Raw genomic sequence first — 21,723 nt, 5'->3', positions numbered from 1 at the left:
AAAGGTGGTCAGCATGTGGGACCCTTGGAGAAGTCAGACTCAGGAGATCCATATGAGGCCTGACAAAGTAAAGCTAAAAGTGCCTAAAAAACAGAGAAAGATGAGTACACATGATCTCACTCATATGTGGAATCTAATGAACAAAATAAACTGATGAACAAAATAGATCCAGAGACATAGAAGCATGGAACAGACTAATGAATTTCAGAGGGAAGTTGGGGTAGGGGGAGAGTGATTAACCGGGGAACTTATATGCATATATGCACAGCCCATGGACACAGACAATAGAGTGGTGAAGGCCTGGGAGGGGCGGGTGCAGGGTGGAGGGGGTCAATAGGAAAAGAAAAACCATAAACAAACAAAGGGGACATCTGTAATACTTTCAACAATAAAGATTAATTTTAAAAATAAAATAAATAAAAGTGCCTAAAAAAGACCCTGGAGCAGCTAACAACTAATTGTTCTCCCACATTTTTGTCTAGAACAGAGCCTGTTAGAGTCATATACTAAAGACTCAGACCTGTTATCTCAGGGTCCCAATAAGAGCCATACTGAATACAGAACTGGGTAAAGTCCCACTCTGATGTTTAACACCTTGATATTGTAAAGCAAATTCTGGTCCATTTTCCCTCTTTGGATATGTGAGATTTTTCACAATCTTCCTGTAAAATAGGTCAACAGTGTGTATTTCAATTTATAGACAGAAAAAAAGAAGAAAGAGCAAAAGTGGCCAAACAACTTGCCCAAGAACATAAAAGGCTTAAAGGCCAACCACAGTCTACCTGTCACAAATATTAATTCCTTAAATCTAGGACCCAGTCCATGGCTAAATCATAGCTTCAGGTGGAGTTCTAGAAGTCGTGGCATACTACTCTGTTCGCCTATTATTGTTTGTGTTCTGAAAATATTTTGTTGCATTGTGCTAAGGCATCCTATCTAATACAGAGGGAATATGCTAATTGACCCTCAAGCTGTCACAAATATGGCAGTGCCCACAGCCATTAAGGAGGAAATATGCTAATTGACTGCCCCACCCTCAAAGATGGTGGCACCCACAGCCACAAGATGGTGGCACGCAGTCCCCTCAGCCCTGCCGGAGCGGCAGATGCATGGCAAGGCCGTGCGCCTGCTTCCAGAGTCCTCCAGTCCCCTCAGCCCTCCAGCCTCCCAGAGCCGGCCTGAGGCACAGGCAAGCCTCAGAAGGCGGCTGCCCAGCCAACGCCCGAGATGCAGGCAAGCCTTGGATGGCGGCTGCCCAGCCGCCCAGGGCTGCCTGAGGCTCAGGTAACCAGGGCCGACCAAGGCTTGCGCTGCCGGCAGTGGCAGCAGCAGAGGTGTGATGGGGCATCACCTTCCCCTGATTGCCGGGTTGCCTCCTGCCCCTGAGGGCTCCTGGACTGTGAGAGGGGGCAGACCAGACTGAGGGACCCCCCCCCACCAGTGCATGAATTTTCATGCACTGGGCCTCTAGTGTTTTATAATTCAAATGACTTCTTTCTTTCTCAATATGTCTTTAAATATCCATGCTATCTTTCTATCTCACTAGCTGCTGATTTTTTATCAGCTTTGCCAGCTCTTTCCTTCTCTTCCAGACCTCTAAATGTTGCCTTCCAGAGCACTGGATATATTCTCTCCCTAGGTGATCTCCTTCTGTCTCATATATCTCCTGTAGAGCTTGGGCCCCAAACTTTAGTTCTCCAGCCCTTATCCCCTTTCCAAGCTCCATACTCAGACCCAGCTCTCTACTCACTAGCTCCATGAGGATGGCTAGTAGGCATTTCAAATTTCACGTGTTCAAAAAAGAACTCCGGGTTCTATAGCCACTTTTTCCCCTCCCAAACCAGTCTTCTCTACCTTAATAAGTGGCACCACTATTCATCCACTTGCTATGTCTTTGTCTTTGTCTTCACACATCCACATCCAGTCTGTCAGCAAGTTGTGTCAGCTCTACCTTCAAAATACACTCATAACTGTGACCTCTATCACCACCTCCACCTCTACCACCATCTTTCAACTGGACTGGCCTTCTTATAGTTTCCAGGATATCACTCTTAACCTTAACAATCTTTTCCCCATACAGCAGCCAGGGTGACCTAATGCTTAAATCGGATCATATTGCCTCCCTGTTCAAAAGCCTCCAATAACTTCCCATTGTCCTTAATGTAAACCCCCAACTCTCTAGCATGGCCTATCTAATCTGGAACACCTGGCCCCACCTACCCTGCCAAGGTCATTGACTAAATTGCTACTACTTCACTCCAGTCCCCTCAGCCCTGCCGGAGCGGCAGATGCATGGCAAGGCCGTGCGCCTTCTTGCTTTTCTCTAACACTTGCTTTTCTCTAATCTTTTCTGTGCCATGGATCCCTTCAACAGTTTGGTATAGCCTATGGGTCGCCTTTCAGAAGAAAAGGGTTTTGTTGTTGTTTTTGTTTGTTTTTAGTTCAAGAATACACAACACATTTATTTACTTTTTCTGAATTCCCAGCAAGTGCAGACAGACATTTTAAAAAAAAAATATATATATATACTTTATTGATTTTTTACAGAGAGGAGAGGAGAGGGATAGAGAGTTAGAAACATCAATGAGATAAAAACATCAATCAGCCACCTCATGTACACCCCCCATTGGGAATGTGCCCACAACCAAGGCACATGCCCTTGACTGGAATCGAACCCGGGACCCTTCAGTCCACAGGCTGATGCTCTATCCACTGAGCCAAACCAGTCAGGGCCAGACAGACATTTTAATCAATCTGTCTTCCCCAGGTACTTGGAAATCTAATGAAGTTTCCTCAGAAGAAAGTTTTTAAATGCATAATATAAAATACATAAGATTACAAAGGATACAATGACATTAAAATATAGTTATTAGAATATTAAAAATCAAATTTGTGATATGGTAAAATATGAGCTTCTTCATCAACAGCTCTTATAACTATCATAAATTTGAATGGTCTTCCTCCAGATCGCTGTGTAGCTCACTCTCATTTCACTCAAGCTTCTGTCCAAAGGTTGCTTTCTCAGAGAGTCCTTCCCTCAGTTTCCTAGGTGAAACAGCAGCCCACCCACCTGTCACATTCCTTCCTTTGTTCTGCTACACCTCCCCACCTTACTGACTATTCTTTGAAGTCATGCTGCTTATGTGTTTATGTACTTGTTTACTGGCTTCCTGAAGTCAGATCCCTTGTCTGCCTTGTTCTCCAAGGTATCCCAGCATCGAGAACTGGGCCTGGTAGAAGAAAGCACGTGGCAAATATCTGTGGGATAAGTGAATGCCTATAAAGGGATGAACACAATCTGACTTTTAGACACATGAAGTATGTCTCCTGTGAAGAGGTGTTTTATTCCAAATTTTAATCAAAAGAGATGTTTCTCTAGGTTTTCAATTTTTTTTCAAAACTGGGAACTCTAACAGGGGAAATATGTTCCATTTTTTATAGTATTATAAATATGATTCATGACACAGATTGGGCATGTACCTGGATCCCTACCAGAGGATTGACTATTGGACCCTCAGAGGGCTGACAAACCTTTATCACAATAACCAATTGCTTGGTTTGACTACCTCAATTAAAGTATAACAAATTATTTCTATTAATAGCTCTTTTCTTTTAAACCTGCTCTTACTATTATGAATTTGTCTGACTTTGAAAAATAGTTATTAGAATACTAGAGGCCTGGTGCACAAAATTCATGCACGGGTAGGGTCCTTAGGCCTGGCCTGTGATCAGGGCCAATCTTCCCTGCTGCTGGCAGCTGGCCCCGCCCCCCACTGCCGCCAGTTGCCCTCTGTGTGTGGGGCGATCTGGGTTTGCCACCACCTACCCCTGGTTCCCCGTTCCCCATCAGGCAATTGGAGCCTGCGGGCTGGGGGCAGCTCCTGCATTGAGCATCTGCCCCCTGGTGGTCAGTGTGCATCATAGCTGACCAGTAGTTCTGCCATTCGGTCAATTTGCATATTATACTTTTATATATATAGATTAAATAAATTGGTATTATATTTCACCCCCCTAAAATAATGTTATAGAGTAAACACAATGGTTTATCCCATTATGTGGTGGCAAATTTATTCTTTATTGCAGAGTGGTTTAATATGGACATGTTGTGTTTGAGTCACTGGGGACTTCTTGGTGAACTCATTAGTCATTAAAAATATGGGTCTTGAACTCAAGAAAATAGACACAGCTTCAGAAATAAACAGATATTCTTGCACATGTAACGCTGGACCAATGGTAGTGGGTGGGATTTCCCAGGTAGAACATGTAGACTAAGAGAAGGAACCAAAATCACCCTCTAAGGAACCCATGGAAGAGGGGGAAAAAACAAAACAGAAATGAAAACTTGGAATCAGAAGTACCACATTGTCCAAGTATCTACTTGTTGAAGTATAAATTGACTTACTAATTGCCTTCAGTATGTAATTCCTGGCTGGTTCTTGAAGATAAGGAAGAAGAAAGAGTGAAAAGTAATACATGTCCTATGACCTTTAAAAAAAGAGAAACCAACAAAATCTGAAAACTGCTAATCATTTCTCATTCGCAAATTACTTTACAAAGGTAAACACTTAAATGGAAGAGTTGGCAAAATGTAGAGCTTGATAAAGAAATACAGAGAAAATACTAGGGCAAACCTCAAGTGAATACAGGAATAACTCTTTGAGCTAAAAAGGAAAGTTAAAAAAAAACAACAACTTATTATATGCCAGCCAGTGGATGTGTCCCTGCTGTACTAAGAAATTTTGATGTTCCCAGAGTATCTGTGTTAAGTAATGAAACAAAACAGTTTTTATTCAAACAATTGCACTTTGAAAGAAAAACTAAAAGTGAAGCAGAAATAATGCAGTCCTGAAACAAACTGACATCCTATTATATGGACATAAAGTAGTGGAAACATAAAAATCATTTAATTGCATTAATTGCTTTCATTAGTAATTATTGGCAAATAAATTGACAATTTTTTTTAAAAGGCAAAGAATAAAAATCTAGGGTACATAATGCTTGTTTCTCGTGAAAATAAACTGGGAAAAATTGTCAAACTTATCTTTTAAGCAAAACACTTCCATTTAATGGAAACCTTTTATAAGCCTCAATATATAAAACAGTTGAATCTGATTGAATCTGCTTGGGGGTTGGGGGCCCAGAGCCCTGCCCACTAAGCTCCACCCTCCCTTGCCACTCTACCATCTCTCCCCCCTCCCCCCCCCCCACTTCACTCTAGGTAGCATGCAAGGAACCTCTATGGAAACAGAGGTCAGTGCAGCATGGTTTGAAAACTGCTCAATTCAGGAAGAAAAGACCTAATAGTGAGCATGAGGCCATAAGAACTTTAATTCATTTCTAACATTTGCTTAGTGACTTGATTCATCATTAATGTATCTACTTATTAACTGGAAGTGCTTTAAGCATCAATAAAAATAAAAACAACTCAGCTTGATTTCAGTTTCTTTATCGCGGTCACAGCTGCCATGTACTCACACATTCTGAGCTACTTTAGTTCTATCTGAGCAATGACTGCAGCCCTGGCCACAGCATAATGGTGGGGAAGGGTCAGGGAGGAGAGGGAATTTGGTGGACATTTTTCTACTGATTTTCTAGAGCAGCCAGGGTAGGAGGTAAAGGAGGCTTAAGCTTTAGGACCCCATCCCCACTTGCATGGAACTTTCCCATAACCCCAATTAATGAGTGTCATCAATCCCAACAGTATTGAAGATTAGTTACTATGCAAATTTGAACTGTCCTGAAATCTTACAGCTTATATATGAAAGAAATGTGTTAGAGGTTCTCCCAATCCTAAAAGTTTACATGACATGACCAATTAATGTGAGACCAAAAGAAACTTTTCTAACTATCAATAAATTTTTTCCCATCAATCATGCTAAGGGAAAGATTAAATTATCTATTATCACTGTAGAAAATGACAGTACAAAATCATGGTACTATAAAGAAGCAATTAAAAAATATGCAGCTGCCTGGCCAGTGTGGCTCAGTGGCTGAGTGTCGACCTATAAACCAGGAGGTCACAGTTTGATTCCTGGTCAGGGCACAGCCTGGGTTGCAGGCTCAATCCCCAGTGAGGGTCATACAGGAGGCAGCTGATCAATGATTCTCTCTCATCACTGATGTTTCTCTCTCTCTCTCCCTTTCTCTCTGAAATATATATATATATATATATATATATATATATATATATATATTCAAAAATACATAATTTTTAGAGTGCTTTCATTATTGCTCAGATTTTTAAACTTTAAAATTTGTTGTGATTCCTTTTCTCATTCTAAATTAATATTTATTTTTGTACTGACTTTATATTTGGCATTTTATATCCATTTTACTAAAGATGGTACCAAAAATTATATAAGCTTTAGGCCCCACAAAGCCTGGGTCTGCACCTGTCTACCAGTGGAACAGGTTGGGGAAAGCTACCGGGATGGAAAATCAAGGGATAGAGAGCAAGAGTCTTATTTTAGCTCGCACTCATAGCAAAGGTCAGATCACAATCCCACCTCACAAGCCAAATGGACTCTTCAGCACCCAATTATCATGATGTAGAAGAAGGAAATTATTAGTATAATAGGGATCCACCTTGCATCTAGCTGGGGTTCAACTGTCAGCTGCTGGGATGGGCCTAGAAGATATTTATCCAAGTGAAGAACTGAGAAGCCTTCTGGAAAGAACTCATTCTAAGGGAAGCAGGAGCTTGCATGCACCTTGTCATCAAAGTTCTGAGTATAGCAGAGTGTTTGCCACTCGCTTTTGTCTTATGGACAACACATTCACACTTTTTTTCCCCTTTATTGAATAAGATATTACAAATGTGTCCTTATCCCCTCAATGTCCCCTCATCCTCCCAATCCCGCCCTCTCACCCCCTGTTGTCCACATCCATCACTTATGCTTATATGCATGCATACAAGTCCTTTAGTTGATCTTTCCCCCTCACCCCCACCTCACATTCACACTTAATCACTCACTACTCATACAAGGCTCTCATGTGAGTCCTTTACAGAGAAGATCCCTCAGCCTCTGGGAAAGCAGCTTCCAGTACAACTGTAAGGTGAGGGAGACCCTGTCTGAGAGGGGGCAGAGGCAGGGCAACTGTAGCACCTCGAGCGCACCACTGCTTCCCAGTCTGTGGCACAGACAGCAGCACCTGCAGAAGGAAATTTGTCCATGAAGACATGGAGACTTTAGAAATATTTGGAGACAGATTGTAGAGGACAAGGAGGTCCTGGCTTAGCTGGTTTGGGCATGGACTAGTGAAATTCGGTGTATTACTCAAAATGTGGTCCAGCTTCAACTAGGGTTGTTTGTAATGGTAGGGTGGACAGTTGGGGGGCGCGTCTTCAGGGGTAACATAGTCAAGGGCACCTGGGTGTTCCCTGACACAGACTTGCTGTGTTACCTTAGGCTTTGATGTCAGGTGGATGGTCTCTAGGGTGTCTGATGGCTCTAAAAGTCTATGGTTCTAAATGAAAATCTTCATGGACCTTCTAGGGCAGTGATGGCGAACCTTTTGAGCTCGGTGTGTCAGCATTTTGAAAAACCCTAAATCTGGTGCCGTGTCACATATAGAAATTTTTTGATATTTGCAACCATAGTAAAACAAAGATTTATATTTTTGATATTTATTTTATATATTTAAATGCCATTTAACAAAGAAAAATCAACCAAAAAAATGAGTTCGCGTGTCACCTCTGACATGCGTGTCATAGGTTCACCATCACTGTTCCAGGGTAACATCAAGAAATTAGAAGAGATTGTCTTTTTTTAAAGGGAGTGGGGGATGCATGTTAAAGAAAGGCAAGAACAAAGTGCTAACACAGTTGCCTCCTGAAAAATTTTGTTAGTTTCAATAAAGAGCAAATAAATATCATCAATATGAACCTGAAGTATCTCTCATATGTCCACTGTACTGGATATCTATAAATATAATAAGAATCCAATTCTCTTTCATCGGGGCTTATCTTTCAGTGCAGCAACTGGAAATGTGAGGAAGCATCTTGCTGAGACCAATTAAAGATGAGATCTATGAGGCAATGATACCTATATGACGCTGTGAATGCAGTAAATCCTGTGTTCACACAGACTAATGGTTTTGAAGATAAAGACAATCTTCATTTGAAGTTTATCAGTTATAGTAAGAAAGAGGGATACTTTATATGACCATTCTGAATTATGGATATTTACATGATCATAATCAGCTGAACAGGGCGTCTCTTTGCATGATATATAGAGAGATGCCTTCTAGTGGGGGTTTCTTTCATAGTTATTTTCTGAGAGATACTGGATCTTTATTCGAATAAGCTGGGATTAGCGCCAAGGGATCGCCAAATCTGTGATTTGTAAATCAGAGGGCCAGAGAGAAGAAGTCAGCTTCAGATCTGGCGATTGAAATCTTTAAATTAATGTTCCCTTAACCTTTCAGAGAGAGGATATAGAAATTGTTTCAATCATCCAAACAGCTGGGCTCCCAGAGGCCTAGACAAAGTGACTTTGGAATCCTGCTGAGACTGGAAAGCACCTATTAATTCCTGGATGAACAATAAGCCCAGAGAAACAAGGGACTCTTCCGGTGCTGCTCTCTCAGAGGCACAGACGCAACTGAAATCTGGGGCCACCAAAGAGCTGAAATGCTTTCAGAACTGTGCTTTGCAAGGACTGCTGAATAGGGGGTGGGGGACGGTGGCTGAGGTGCCATGACCACAGAGAGCTGTGTCACTGACTTCCCTGGAATTGTGTGTCACCTGCTCAACCATATACGGTAGCCCTGCTCTATTCCCCTCGTCAAAATCATTTAGTTCCAAGTCCTGTGACTGACAGTCCCAGGAGAAAGAAGGGCGGAGGCACTGGAGGAGCCCATGGCCCCGCCCACTGCCTTTTCCTTCCCTGGGAATGCATTTTATTTTAGGTTGCTTACAAAGTGGAGCTGATGGCTTTCCCAGATGCCCTGCAATCAGACAAGGCTGCAAACACCTGGAAAGCTCAAATGGGTTTTAATGCACAATGGAAACATTAAAAATGACAGCAGGAAATTAGGGAATTATGAAAAACATTGAAAATCCTTAACTTATTTTGAAAGATGACAGGCTGGAACTCTCCAGTCTCTCACGTCTCTGCTAACCATAGCCATGCTAAAGAGAATATGTTCCAAAATGTAGCCCAGCCTCTCTCAGGGTGGCAACCTTCAGAAAGCAGGGGACTCAAGTGGAGGGGTGCAGAGGATGGGCCAACAGGACTCAAAGAAGCCAAGAAGCCAGGTTCCTTACAGAAAAGTATGCAGCAGGCCAGTTTCCTCAAGCACACTCGGTGACTCCATTGACTTCTATGGAAGTAACTCTAAGATACAGTAGAAAATGGCCCTAAGATTATAGATCCCAATCCTTGTCCATGGCAAGGAGGTATCATAAATTTGGTATGGACATAAAGATGCCTGCTCTGAGCTCCTCTGCTACATCCTGTCCAGGTCTTCTTCCTGCTGATGCCACAAGCCTTACACGCACAGAGGCCTGCTGTTCCTCTGGAAAAACCTCTACAGACCTTTCCCTCAATGTATCGCCTCTGTTCCCCTCTGTGCAATGCCATGTCCTAGGACAGAGATCGGCAAACTGCGGCCCCTTAAGTGTGGCTCTTCCACAAAATACCACGTGCAGGCGCGCACGTACAGTGCGATTGACACTTCGTGGCCACACTCAAGGGGCCAAAGAGCAGCATGTGGCTTGCGAGCTGCAGTTTGCCAACCACTGCCCTAGGAGGAATTGATACAATAAGCTCAGTAAATTAATGTTTAGACCATTGACTCTCAACCCTGGCTGCAATCTGAATCATCTGGGGAGATTTGTAAAAATGCCCACACCTGGCTCCCACCCAGACCAAATAACTCAGCATCTTAAGTGGGACCAGAGCACTGGCATGTACTAAAAGCTTGTGCAGGTCAAGGTATCTTCCAAGTCAGAGGATTAAATCAGTGGTTCTCAAGCTCTGCTCAAAATCAAAGTTCTTTTCTTTGAATTTCAGTTCTTCAGGAGGAGCCCTAGATTCTGGATGCACATTTTGGGGAGCTTTTAAAAAGTCTAACGCCCAAACAGCACCTTGTATCGATTAAATCAGAATTTCTGGGAGGAGGAACCAGGCATCAGTATTTTTAAAGATTTTTCAGATGCCTTCGAAGTTTAACCAAAACTGAAAACCAATGAGTTAAATGGTAACAATCCAATCCCATCAGCAGGATGTGAGTTGGGGCTTCCAAGCCAGAGACAGGAAACAAATGAAGTTTGGTTGGAGCCCAGTTGGTGGTACTAACAAATCTAAAGACAGAATACATCAAGCTAAGGATGGTATCTGCTCAGAAAGAGAAAGTGGAAGTCAGAGGGGAAGGATTTTCCAACCTGAGGGTGGGTGGGGGGATGTACATGGGTGAGCTCACAGGAACATCCAGTCCTATCTGTTTGGCAAGTCCATCCCCCAAAAAGGAGGTGAAGGCACGAGTATAAGAAAATCTGACACCCTATGACATTGAAACCATCCCTTTAATATCCCATTAAGACTATGTACTCAGCCTACTACTCATTTGTCTTCCTATTTAGTTTCCTACTGGGAGAGAATGTGTTAGTCAAGGTGACACAAATGTCACCTCTGCTCAGAAGTTCTTGTTTCTCATTGTAAATTAATAAATTGTCATTTTGGTTTATATAGTGGTCTCTTGAGAGCTTGACTGTTATGAATCTGTCTCTGAGAGCCTGATCCACTCTAGCATGATGATAATGCTCAGTTTCCAAGTTGCAAATCAATTTCACCAAAGTGGTACCATCTCAAAATTCCTGGAGCTTAGCACAGAGCCCTTTTCATGGCAGTTCTCTACCAGGCTGAGAGATCCTGGAAGACAAACATAACAGTTTTATGCCTTTGTTTCTCAGCTTAGTGCTGGGACATTATAGTCAAGGGTCATTGTCTAAATATTTACACCTTTGTCAGCGGCACTGCCCTTTCTGCACAATGCAAGCCCTGGTACTGAAACAGTCCTGGATGTCCCTGGGGGCCAGGTATGGATCTTGTAGGTACTTGGCCTTAGGGAATTCAGGAAATGCTGGGGAAGGGATTGGTATATCTGGGGCAGAGCGGGTACTAGGAAGGCTCAAGGTAGTGACGTGCTACCAATCAGTAGAGAAGTATTTTGATATCTTAAGAACTAGTTGTGATGACATTATTGAGACATAACAGCCAAATGTTAGCTTTGCTGTAGGTAACACATATTTGTTGATAAAACGAACAGCCCTCACTAAAGCACCCTTCCCTTGACCAGTGATATCTGTCCATCACAGCAATTGTCAAAGACTTTCTTTCCCAGACCTCCTTGACACCAGACCCAGGCAGAGTGTAACTAAGCCTGGAGTTAGCTTTACATCATAAATCCTTGGGAGCTGGCTGTGTCTGGCAGCTGGGACATGAGGGGAGAGAAGAGAAAGGAATGTGGCCTCCTCACAGGATTAAGAATACAAAGCTCAGTCCTGCTTCAGTTTTAAAAGATGTTACAAAAGCCTTACGTCTTTTACAACTCTGAAACTCCCTTGGCAAAATCACCGTTCTTTGCTTGGTATTTGAAAGCTGTGTTCTAATATGAAAGCAAAACCATTACTCTAATGTTTGTGTCAAGGCAGCCTGATCAGATGAGAACAAAACTTCTGATCCCCTTGAAAGTGGCATCTACTGTGATTTCCCAACAAAGCAGCTGTCTAAGAACTGCCTCTTTAGCATGCTGCTCTCCCTCCCTCCTGCAGTTGATATTCTGCGACAAGTGATTGCTGGAGGATGTCGCTGGGTGAAACACTGGAGCACACTTGTTTGCCATGTCATTCCTGCTTTGTCATTCTGGTGGTGACTCATCCATTTCCCTCCTTAGCTTACCTTAAAGGGACCTGTGCAACCCATGGAATAGAAAAATCTGAAGAGTTCTTTATGATTAATTGTGTTGTTAGTGTTAAATATGAAAACATGTCAGTTCATTGTTTATTGTGCTGGATAAAATTTTGGCTTTTCAGACCTTTTCTCTGACTATCTTACTCTCTTCCCTCTCCCCAATCCCTGTCCTCCTAAATTTTAGTGAACTGTGTCTTGTGCTTTTGAGAAATCTAGTCTAGAGATGTATTTAGAGAAAGTTGGTGTTCCTCCAAAAATAGTTTATACTCTCTCTAATACACAAACTATTTCACAGCTTCTGGATGTATGTGGTTAGAATGAGGAGTGTGTGCTGCTTGCTAATGACAAGAGATAACTAAACAAATGGATGGATACCGATCATGTTATAGTACTAAAGCATATCTAGAACAACTCTGAAGATGGACCACAACAGCAAGACATTTCTGTCCAAGTTAGTATTTTGGTGTCTTCTCTGGGCATCTCAGAAAGCTCTCAACTGAGATGGAAACAGAAAGAGTTTCACTATCCAAAAGGAAAAGTCTACTTTATCCTGTGAGCCCAGAGGGTAGCAGCACGTGGACTCGGGGCTGCCAGCGCACCTTCGCACCAGCTGGTTCAGTGGACAGAGGTGAGAATGTTAATAAACACCCTAATGAAAGGAAGTAGTTGGATAGTAATTAACATATGCCATTAGTATCTGTCCCTGTGGCCAGACACTGCAGACAGGCTGAAACCGTACATACCAATGAGTGTCTGCGAGGGCTGTGTGGGGAATAAAGGGGGACAGTGTCATTGTGAGGGGCTGGTATTGTCAGCAGCTTTAAATCACAGGCCACTTAGTAACAAAAGCAGGGAAAGCTTTTATGTCCTGAGACAATCATGTGACTGAAAAATTATAATTTTAATAAACATTTTCATTTTTGTTTAGTTTTCCTTCACCTCAAAACTTGCTGTTTATAGTTTTTTTAAAGAAAAATACTGGCATAGGTTTTTTTTGTCAATCAATCAGTGCAGGACTACAGTTTAGGGCTCTTTGTTTAAAAACCACAATTTCCTGACCTCTCCAAGAAAACAGATGATTACATGAGTCTCATGGCACTCTGGTAGTAGTTGTATTTCTCAAGATTTACATTACCCTTTTCTGGTTGACCTAAAATGGCTTATAAATCATACCAACTATCCCAAATGCTGCCTCTCGCAACAACGTGGAAAGACAGAACTAGAAACACAGAGTCCCGCTGGCTTCGAAAGCCTCCTTTTGCCAGTGAGAAACTAAGGCCCTGAAAGGTGGACCCATGTTCCCTAAATCACAGGCCTGGTCCACTGACTATTGTCAAGCTTTCTTCCCAGCCTAGCCACGCTATCCTGTAGCTTACTTCTTTCTTACTGTGACTATGACTCAGAGTGGCCAGTCTGATACTACTTTGGTGAGGAAAAAAAGGGGCATTAAAAAGAAACCAAACCACACTTGGATCCTTTTCCACGTGTGTTGATCTGCTGGGAGCACACGCATTTAGGGGAAAAACTCAACATTTTAGAAATATCAAAATATTTTTAGGGACACTGAAGCTTGGTGCCATTTGGCAAAGAGATAGCATGAGGAGTTAAAACTAGAAAGTCTATCAAGAGCAAAGGATCAGCACAAAAAGAAAAGAATTAGAATCAGAGCAATTACAGCAAAATATGAGTTAACAAGGAAGACTGATACCTTTAAAAGCGTAGCATGTGAAAGTTAAAAAAAAATAATTTTCCCATTATCAATTAATTTGAATGACTGAATTTGGGCATTTGTGATAAAGTTGGCCAAAGTTTATTTTTGTGGTGTCTTTGAAGAAAGACCTTATTAAGTCAATTAAAGGACAAACAAAAGTATGGACAAATTAGTTTAAGACAACAAAATAACTTTCTGAGATTGCTCAAGCATTTTTTAATGAAATGTGCTGCCTTTAAATTCGCAGCATCTACTTGCTAAACAGAAAAAGCTTTGTTTGCATCTTTCCATAGTGTTAGCTCACCTCCCAACTGAAAGTGACAAACAAAGGGCTCTATTTGGCAATGGATTTAAACCGCCCTCCTTGAACATTCTGTGGATGGGGGTAGCCAGGCTCAGAGGGTGTTCGCCTCCTCACTTGCTGCACCTTAGGGAACTCCTAGTCAATCAGGGAGCTCTTCCTAGGACAAGAAGGCATCCGAGGCTGCTGAGTGCTGTGGGCCCAGGAAGCCCTGTAGGCTGGCCAGCAGAGTCCATGTCAGGCAGGCTTTTCTCTAATCCGACTGGCCTTTCTCTCAGCTGATGACATAATTTATTTGCTCAAAAACCTGCCTTGCACACCTTTTTGGTGCCAGATGTGGTGCTGGCCGCCGTCTTTGAACACAGCAGAATGGGTGTTTGTTCTGAAATAGCGTTTTTGCTGCCTTCTGCACTTGCCACCGGGTCAGATTCTACAGCAATTTATAGCACCATGAAGTGTTAGCTTTTTGCTTTGGAAGAAGGACAAAGGAACAATCAAAAGAAAAAGGGTTTAAACAATTCACTTATACTGTACACGTTGGGGGCCTCATAACAGTCCACACAGCTCTGGGGAGACAGCGTATGTCCATTCCAGGGCTCATAGACTGAAACACAAATGTTAGTACTTATAAAGCCCCTGGGGATCATCTGCTCCAACCCTTTTATTTAACAGATGAGGACGCAGAGAAGAAAGCAGCTCTGTGCGAGGTTGTACAGACAGTTGGGGCAACGCCAGCCTCCTCTCTACCAACTTTGCACAAAACAACCAACGGAATCTTGCTTTGAGCAAGAACTATTTGAGAGCCAATAGATATGTGTTAGGAGAAAAGATGAATTTAGACAACTTTACCTAAAAAAACAAAACAAACAAAAAAACTGAACAGAAGAGTAACTTAAGGATATCCTTCAAGTTTTTTATGAATGCTTACAGAAACAAGGGTCTTGTTTAGATGTCCCTTCTGGAATGTGAATTGAAGGAGAATTCAAATGAGGATTGGACACACTGGAACACTTCCTGACTGGCCTGGAATAGACATGGGGGAGGACGAATGTGAATTCCAGCCTGCACTCCCACGGTGGGCCCTCGAGTCCTCGTCTGAAGATGCTTCCAACAGGAGAGAAAACCATTTGTCCCCGATGCAGCAGCGGGGAGCAGGCAGGTGAAGCACAGGCTCCTAGGGGACTGTGTTCCTGGGTGTCAGTGACGCTGAGCTCACATTCCATGGCAGCGGCCTCAGCACCCGGTGCCTGTGCGCCCCGACCCCTCCCCTCTCCAGGTTCCCGAGTCCCTCCGTGTGCTCACTGCAGCCCTGACATACTTCTGCCCAGGAAACTTCCTTTTCCTTTTCATGATTCCCTGCTGTTTTTAAAAGCTCAAACATAATGCGCATTTATTATAACAAATTCAAATAACATAGAAATATGAAAAATAAGAACTCCCTTTCCTTCACTTTGTGCTTCTCCTCTAATTCCTTTTCTTAGAGGTAACTGCTGCTAACAATTTAATGTACATATTCTTCCAGTGAAAGAAATACATTATGTATGTGTTTATACATGCATATACACATGCAACTTATATTTTTATTTCCCTTTCTGTGCACTTATATAGAACTGTTTTAACATAAACTATACCATACCATATATACTGTTTTGCAACTTGCCTTTTCCACTTAACTAAATATTATGCACTTCCCATGATGCTACATGTTACAAGGTATGGATATACTCCAAATTATTTAATGAGTGCCCGATTCATGAACATTTAGGTAGTTTCCAATTCTTTACTTTAAAAAATAACCTTCAATGAACATTTGGTAACTTTCTTAGTTATTTTCTCCCACCCAGTGCTTTAAGCTCAATTATATTAAGTGCACCACCATATCCCAATCCCATTTTAAACGATGACACTTCAATTCAGTGCTAGTTAAAGAACTGCATATTAAGGAAAGAATATGAGCTTTAGAAGTTTATAACATCAAAAATTATTAAAGGGTTAATGCCACCATTTATTATATATGGGCTTGCCTGGTGTTTTGGTTTATTTCTCCCCACACAGCTGCTACCTATATTTTTAACAAAAAATTAATTTTTGTCAAAAAATTAATACAGAAATTAAAACCAAGTTCGTGGAATTAGTTTGGTTACACATCTCACTGAAGATGGGAGGGTAGATGCTGCTGAGCTCTGTCCAGTGTCTACTTCGGAGCGGATTCCCTATCAATATTAAACCAACCAGAGAGGCTAAGCTGGGCTGCAGAGGGAACATGTGTTCATCAGACCCCATGAATCTCCTCCCACTTTATACAAAACCCTGAGGTTTAACCAGAAAGAATTGAAACACAGTCTCTGCCCTCAAGAGCCTCAGCTATGGTAGAAGAGATAGACACACAAACACCAACTAAAACACTGCAAAATGAATTAAGTGTATGACTGAAGAGCAAGCTACGGGCAGGAGTAGGACATAGGATAGCCTTGCATTCAGAATGGAAATTACAAGAAGGTGTGTTTGAACAGGCCTTGAGCTAAATTTTTCACTCATCACCATTTATCCCCTCTATGCCCTCTTCCACCCCCCGCCATCACCACACTGGTGTCCATGCCCATGAGTTCTCTCTCTCCCCGCCCCCTTTTTTTTTCCTTGAGTGGAATTGTGATGGTGGGGTGAGTGATGGAGAGAAGTTTTGGGTTAAGGAATAAGGACGCAGGTGCCAATGCAAATAACTGCGTAGGGAGCAGTAAACAGAAAGAATGATACTCTATGTCTGGAAACCAGAGGCTACAGAGGGATCTGGTAAAGGCAGGAAAGACAGTTATAGTCAGTTGTTGAAATCCGTGAACAGAAAGCAAGGAGTTTCTGTGCTACTTTGGCAGGCAGTGGTGTCCCACAGCATGTGTGGGAATATGCTCCCTCCCAAGCTTTGGGAAGATAATCTGAGATGGATTATGATGACAAGCAAGAAATTGTAGGCACCCAGTTGAGAGATACCTTTGCAACAACCCAGGAGGAAAATGATGTGCTAGTTCAGGTCCTCTGAGAAGTAGGTTTGTCCATTTGTGTCAGAGTTGAGTTTCAAATACCAGCTCCTGGAAATTAGATGGGTCATGTGTACCAATGCATGAAGAATGTCTTGTGCTGCTACCAATGAAAATGAAGATGTGGCACAATTTGGAGAGTGTTTGGTTATAGAAAGTATGAACACTATTTTTTTTTTTAAAAAAAATGGAACGTTTGGCCTGTTTTCATATTATCAAATGTCTAATCTCTGCAGTCAGAGTCACCTTTATGTGGCATTGTGACTTTTCTAGAATTTCATAATAATGAATTTTTAAATTGGTGTCTATTGTTAGTTATCACAACAGGTAAGGAATTCCCTATATTCCTAGTTTTCTTACCCCATAATCAACCAGAAGCAAACGGCATCTGTAGTCTGTTCTCTTGCCCTTAAATATTGAGTGCTAACAAATATTTTACATGTTTGATCAAATTTTATTTTCCACAACAGTGTTACAAGAAAGGCACCATCCATTCATTCACCAATTAGTTGAGAACCTGCTATAAGATAGGCACTGGGAATACAATGATTTAAAAAATCACAAAGTCACTGTTTTCATTGGAGCTGAGCTGACCTTCAAGTGAGATATAAAGACAATAGCAAATAAATGCATTGGGTCAGGTGGTGGTGAGGAGTAGGTGGGAAAATGAAGCCGAGGAAAAGGATACAAGGGAGAGAAGGATAATGGGAGAGAGGGGAGGGCGGGCAGGGAAAGACCCTCTGAACAGAGCCCTGGATGAATGAAGGAATGACCTATGCACAAATCTGGGAGAAGACCATTCCAGGCAGAGACAACACCTATTGCAAGGCTATCTGAACACTAGTCTTTAAAACTGTCTAATGAGGTGAGACGAACAAGTATAGGGAAAAAGCAAGGAGGCCAGTATTGGCTAAAGCAACATGAAGGATAAGTAGTGTGAGAGGTTGGGTAAGACCCAGGGGCCAGATCATATGGGGCCTTGTAGGTTTGAGGATTTTGTTCTGGGTATGATCAGACACCACTGAAGGGTTTTGAGTAGAGGAGTGACAAGCTCTGTTTCACAATTTTGATCCATTTTACAGATGGGGAATCTGAAGGTCAGAAAGGTACGTTGCCCAATGTCACATAGCAGGTAAGTCTTAAAGAGACGGGGCTCCAGTCATGTCAGAGAGAGTCCAGTCCTGTGCTCCTGACCATTGGGCTTCACTGCCTCCTTCCTCATTCAGTCTTGTTAAAGCTATACCAAACTTTCAATTTGTAAGAAAAAAATGGAATGTTTTATGGGTCTATAAAAGATAAGATTGAACATTATATTCCTTGGACGTCATTTGTACCAAAGAGCAAATGGTAGACAGGTTCTCAGTTTCTTAATTGCCTCAAGGTATGTTTGGTAGCCATTTTCAGAAAATTTATTCATTTTAGGGTTAGCAGATAGCATTTGGAGTATAATTTATGTGTTGTGATTGGACTGAGGGTATCATGCAGAAGGATACTTCCATTATTCTCATCTTAAAAAAAAACACCATATTCTTGGGCAAGGATAAATAAATAAATAAATAAATAAATAAATAAATAAAATTATACTTTTAATTTTATTGATCTACTTTGTCAAACAACCACATCTAAGATTCTGCTATGACTCCCTAGGGAATATGGTTTCAATATTCAGTCTCCCAGTGACGTGGTCCATCTGTATTGCCAAGAGAGTTATGGAAGTTGGACTTGCTTTTTGGCAGCATGAAGCATCCTAGAGGAACCCAGTGTTGAGGGCTGGAAGAATTTCAGTGCTGGTGTCTCAGGTAGAGTAGGGTGTATTATGTGAGTATGTCGGGATGAAAGGAATGATTTCTTTCCATAGGACTGCTAATTTATGGAAGCATTTAGATCAACCTCTCTCTCTCGAGTTAAATTTAATGAATTATAATTAAAATACTATGGTGGGGCCCTGACCGGTTTGGCTCAGTGGATAGAGCATCGGCCTACGGACTCAAGGGTCCCAGGTTCGATTCCTGTCAAGGGCATGTACCTGGGTTGCGGGCACTTCCCCAGTAGGGAGTGTGCAGGAGGCAGTTGATCGATGTTTCTCTCTCATCGATGTTTCTAACTTTCTATCCCTTTCCCTTCCTCTCTGTAAAAAAATCAATAAAATATATTTTTTAAAAAATACTATGGTGGGGGTTGGGGGGAGATAGAGGGAAGGCCACCATGTGCCAGATACTTTGCATTTATTAATTCACGCAACCCTCACAACTCTGAGAGGTCATTTCCCTTCATTTGACAGGTGAGAAAACTGAAAGTGGGAGAGTTACAGAGCTAGTCAGTACAGGGCAGCCAGGGCCACATCCCATAGCTGTCTGAATCCAGAACTTGCATTCTTCGCACAGCATTATTTTACTGCCTCACAATTTAATTCATGCATATTAGAAACTAGAGACTCAGTGCATAAATTCATGCACCTTGAAAGGAACTGTGGGCCACAAGGCTGCAGTGGGCACAGAGGCGGGTCTCAGCCCATCCTCCGCACCCCCACCCAGCCTCTCCTGCCACGGCCCCCCATCCCCTGTCTGCCGGCAGCCCCGATCCCGCTGCTGCCACTCCCATGCACTGATGGCGCTGGCCCCGCTCGCACCTGCTGATGGCACAGAGCCATTGGGGCCAGTGCCAGCAGTGGGTGCAAGCAGCAGCTGCTGCTCAGATTGCCCCTTAGGAGCAGGGGGAGGTAGAGAAGCCCTCAGGGGCAATCGGGGCCAGCAGCCACCGCTCGCACCTACTGACAGCACCGAGCAACCAGGGCCAGTGTCGGGCACTGGCAGCAGGTGAGAGTGGTGGCTTTGGCACCGGCAGTGGGTGTGAACGTTGGTGGGACTGTGGTGCATGGGAGCAAAGAATTTTCAGTAACCATTAGAAGCTCGCCCTGATGACAGCGACCGGCACCCCGCCTTGGTCTGGCGCCCCTGCTCACCTGTTCCACCATCCTGCCACAGCCAATGCCCGCCATGTTCTGTGCGCACCCCCTAGTGGTCAGCACACATCATGGCGACCGGTTGTTCTGCTGTTTGGTCTATTTGCATATTAGGGTCTTATATATATATAGATCATATTTTTAAAAGGCAGCAGTTTCGATAACTATAGAGACCCTGAGAGGTGGGAGCCTGCTGTGATTGGGACCTGAGGACAGAACTTATTTTGGGCTCTCACTCATTTGTTTTATAAATTTGGAGAAATAATTGAATATTCTTTTGTTTTAGTTTGCCTCTCTTTAACAATGGTTTCCAAACTATTTTGATTGCAAAACCCATCAGTAAAAAATGTTTGCGCATGCTCATCATGAAATTTTTATTTGTAAATTATATACATATAAAACTCCATTAACATACTATGTAGGTTAAAAAACTACAAAAATAGAAATTTCAAAAGGTTGAGACAAAGATAAAATAACCATAACTCTGCTCTCACTAGTATTTTTAGTTGAGACCATAAATTAGATTGTCCTTATTTTTGCCTCATGTGACAGATGAGTGCATTTCTTGTTATGCACGTATGCTGGTATTTTGTTATTAGCTTTACTCCCTGATTCCATTCTAGAAATGTTTTCATGCCATTAGCCCATTTTTATTAGGGTTAGTCTTATCAAAAGTAGATTATAAAACCTGTAAATCCATGCAACCTGTCACACATAAACTACAGTGTGTCCTAGTACACTAAAAACAAATAAATGATGGTAATGCTATTAACCTCTCTAAATTATGCGATTTCCTCAGGTTTTCTCCTCTGTCATTCAAAGCAACTGACCTTCTGACATGTGGGCTGAGAGGAGACCAGTGTCAATCTATTTATTAAATACTAGTAAATCTTAGCTTCTGGGGTTTTTTTTCTATAAAAATAAATCTAAGTTCAAATATTTTCTTCCTGCACTCCAAAAGATTGCCTTGCATGTTCGCTAGGCACAAATACTTCGTTTTAGAGCCCACTAATCAATAAAGTAAGTATATGTTTCCCCCACTAAGGGAAACTTAGGGGTCAATGGTATGAGTTTCATTATTCCTTGTTGAATAATTCAATAAAACAGCTAAAATGCATGTAATACCTTAATCAATAAAGAAAAAAATAAAAAGTTTTTAAAAAAGGCTAAAATGCCTTAATAAAAATATTACTGTATCTCTAAACTAATCTTGCTACAGGAATTGAGAAAATCTAGGAATGTTGCTGAAAGGAATTGTGAGCTCCCTGCACTTCTGAACATGGCCTGTTTCCTGCTCTACCTTCGACATTGAGTCAGTCCTAGGACAGATGGAGGAAGACTATTTTGTTGGAGTTTCTTCTGGTCAAGGAACCCAGGTGAATCTAAGATTCATTCAGAATATTCTTCTCTGAATTCTTTTTCCTCTCTCAGGACATCTAAACCTTTTTTCTTTCTTTCTTTCTTCTTTTAATCAACCTTTTTTTAGGACAAGCTGGGTCAGGTGCCCACGATGGAGAACAATCCTGGGCTGGTCCAGATAAGATCATCCAAGGCCAGCTCACAGGAGCAGCCCCTGGGAACTTGAGCTGAGTTCCAACCTCAACTCAAGGGTTTTGGATGGAAGTGAGTCAAATTTAGGAATGCAGTGAATTCTACATTTATCTCCAAGTTAGTCAACATGGCAAATAGCAGCAAGGCCATAAAATTGCTCCACCTCCTTCTGAGCTGCAACTGTGACCAGTGGAAACAGGCCTGGAGAAGGAGAAGGCCAGCTTGAGTTAAGTGGGGAGTTCTGGAACCAG

This window comes from Myotis daubentonii, chromosome 2, assembly GCF_963259705.1.
Source record: "Myotis daubentonii chromosome 2, mMyoDau2.1, whole genome shotgun sequence".
Taxonomy (NCBI): domain Eukaryota; kingdom Metazoa; phylum Chordata; class Mammalia; order Chiroptera; family Vespertilionidae; genus Myotis; species Myotis daubentonii.
This window is presented reverse-complemented; position numbering follows the sequence as displayed.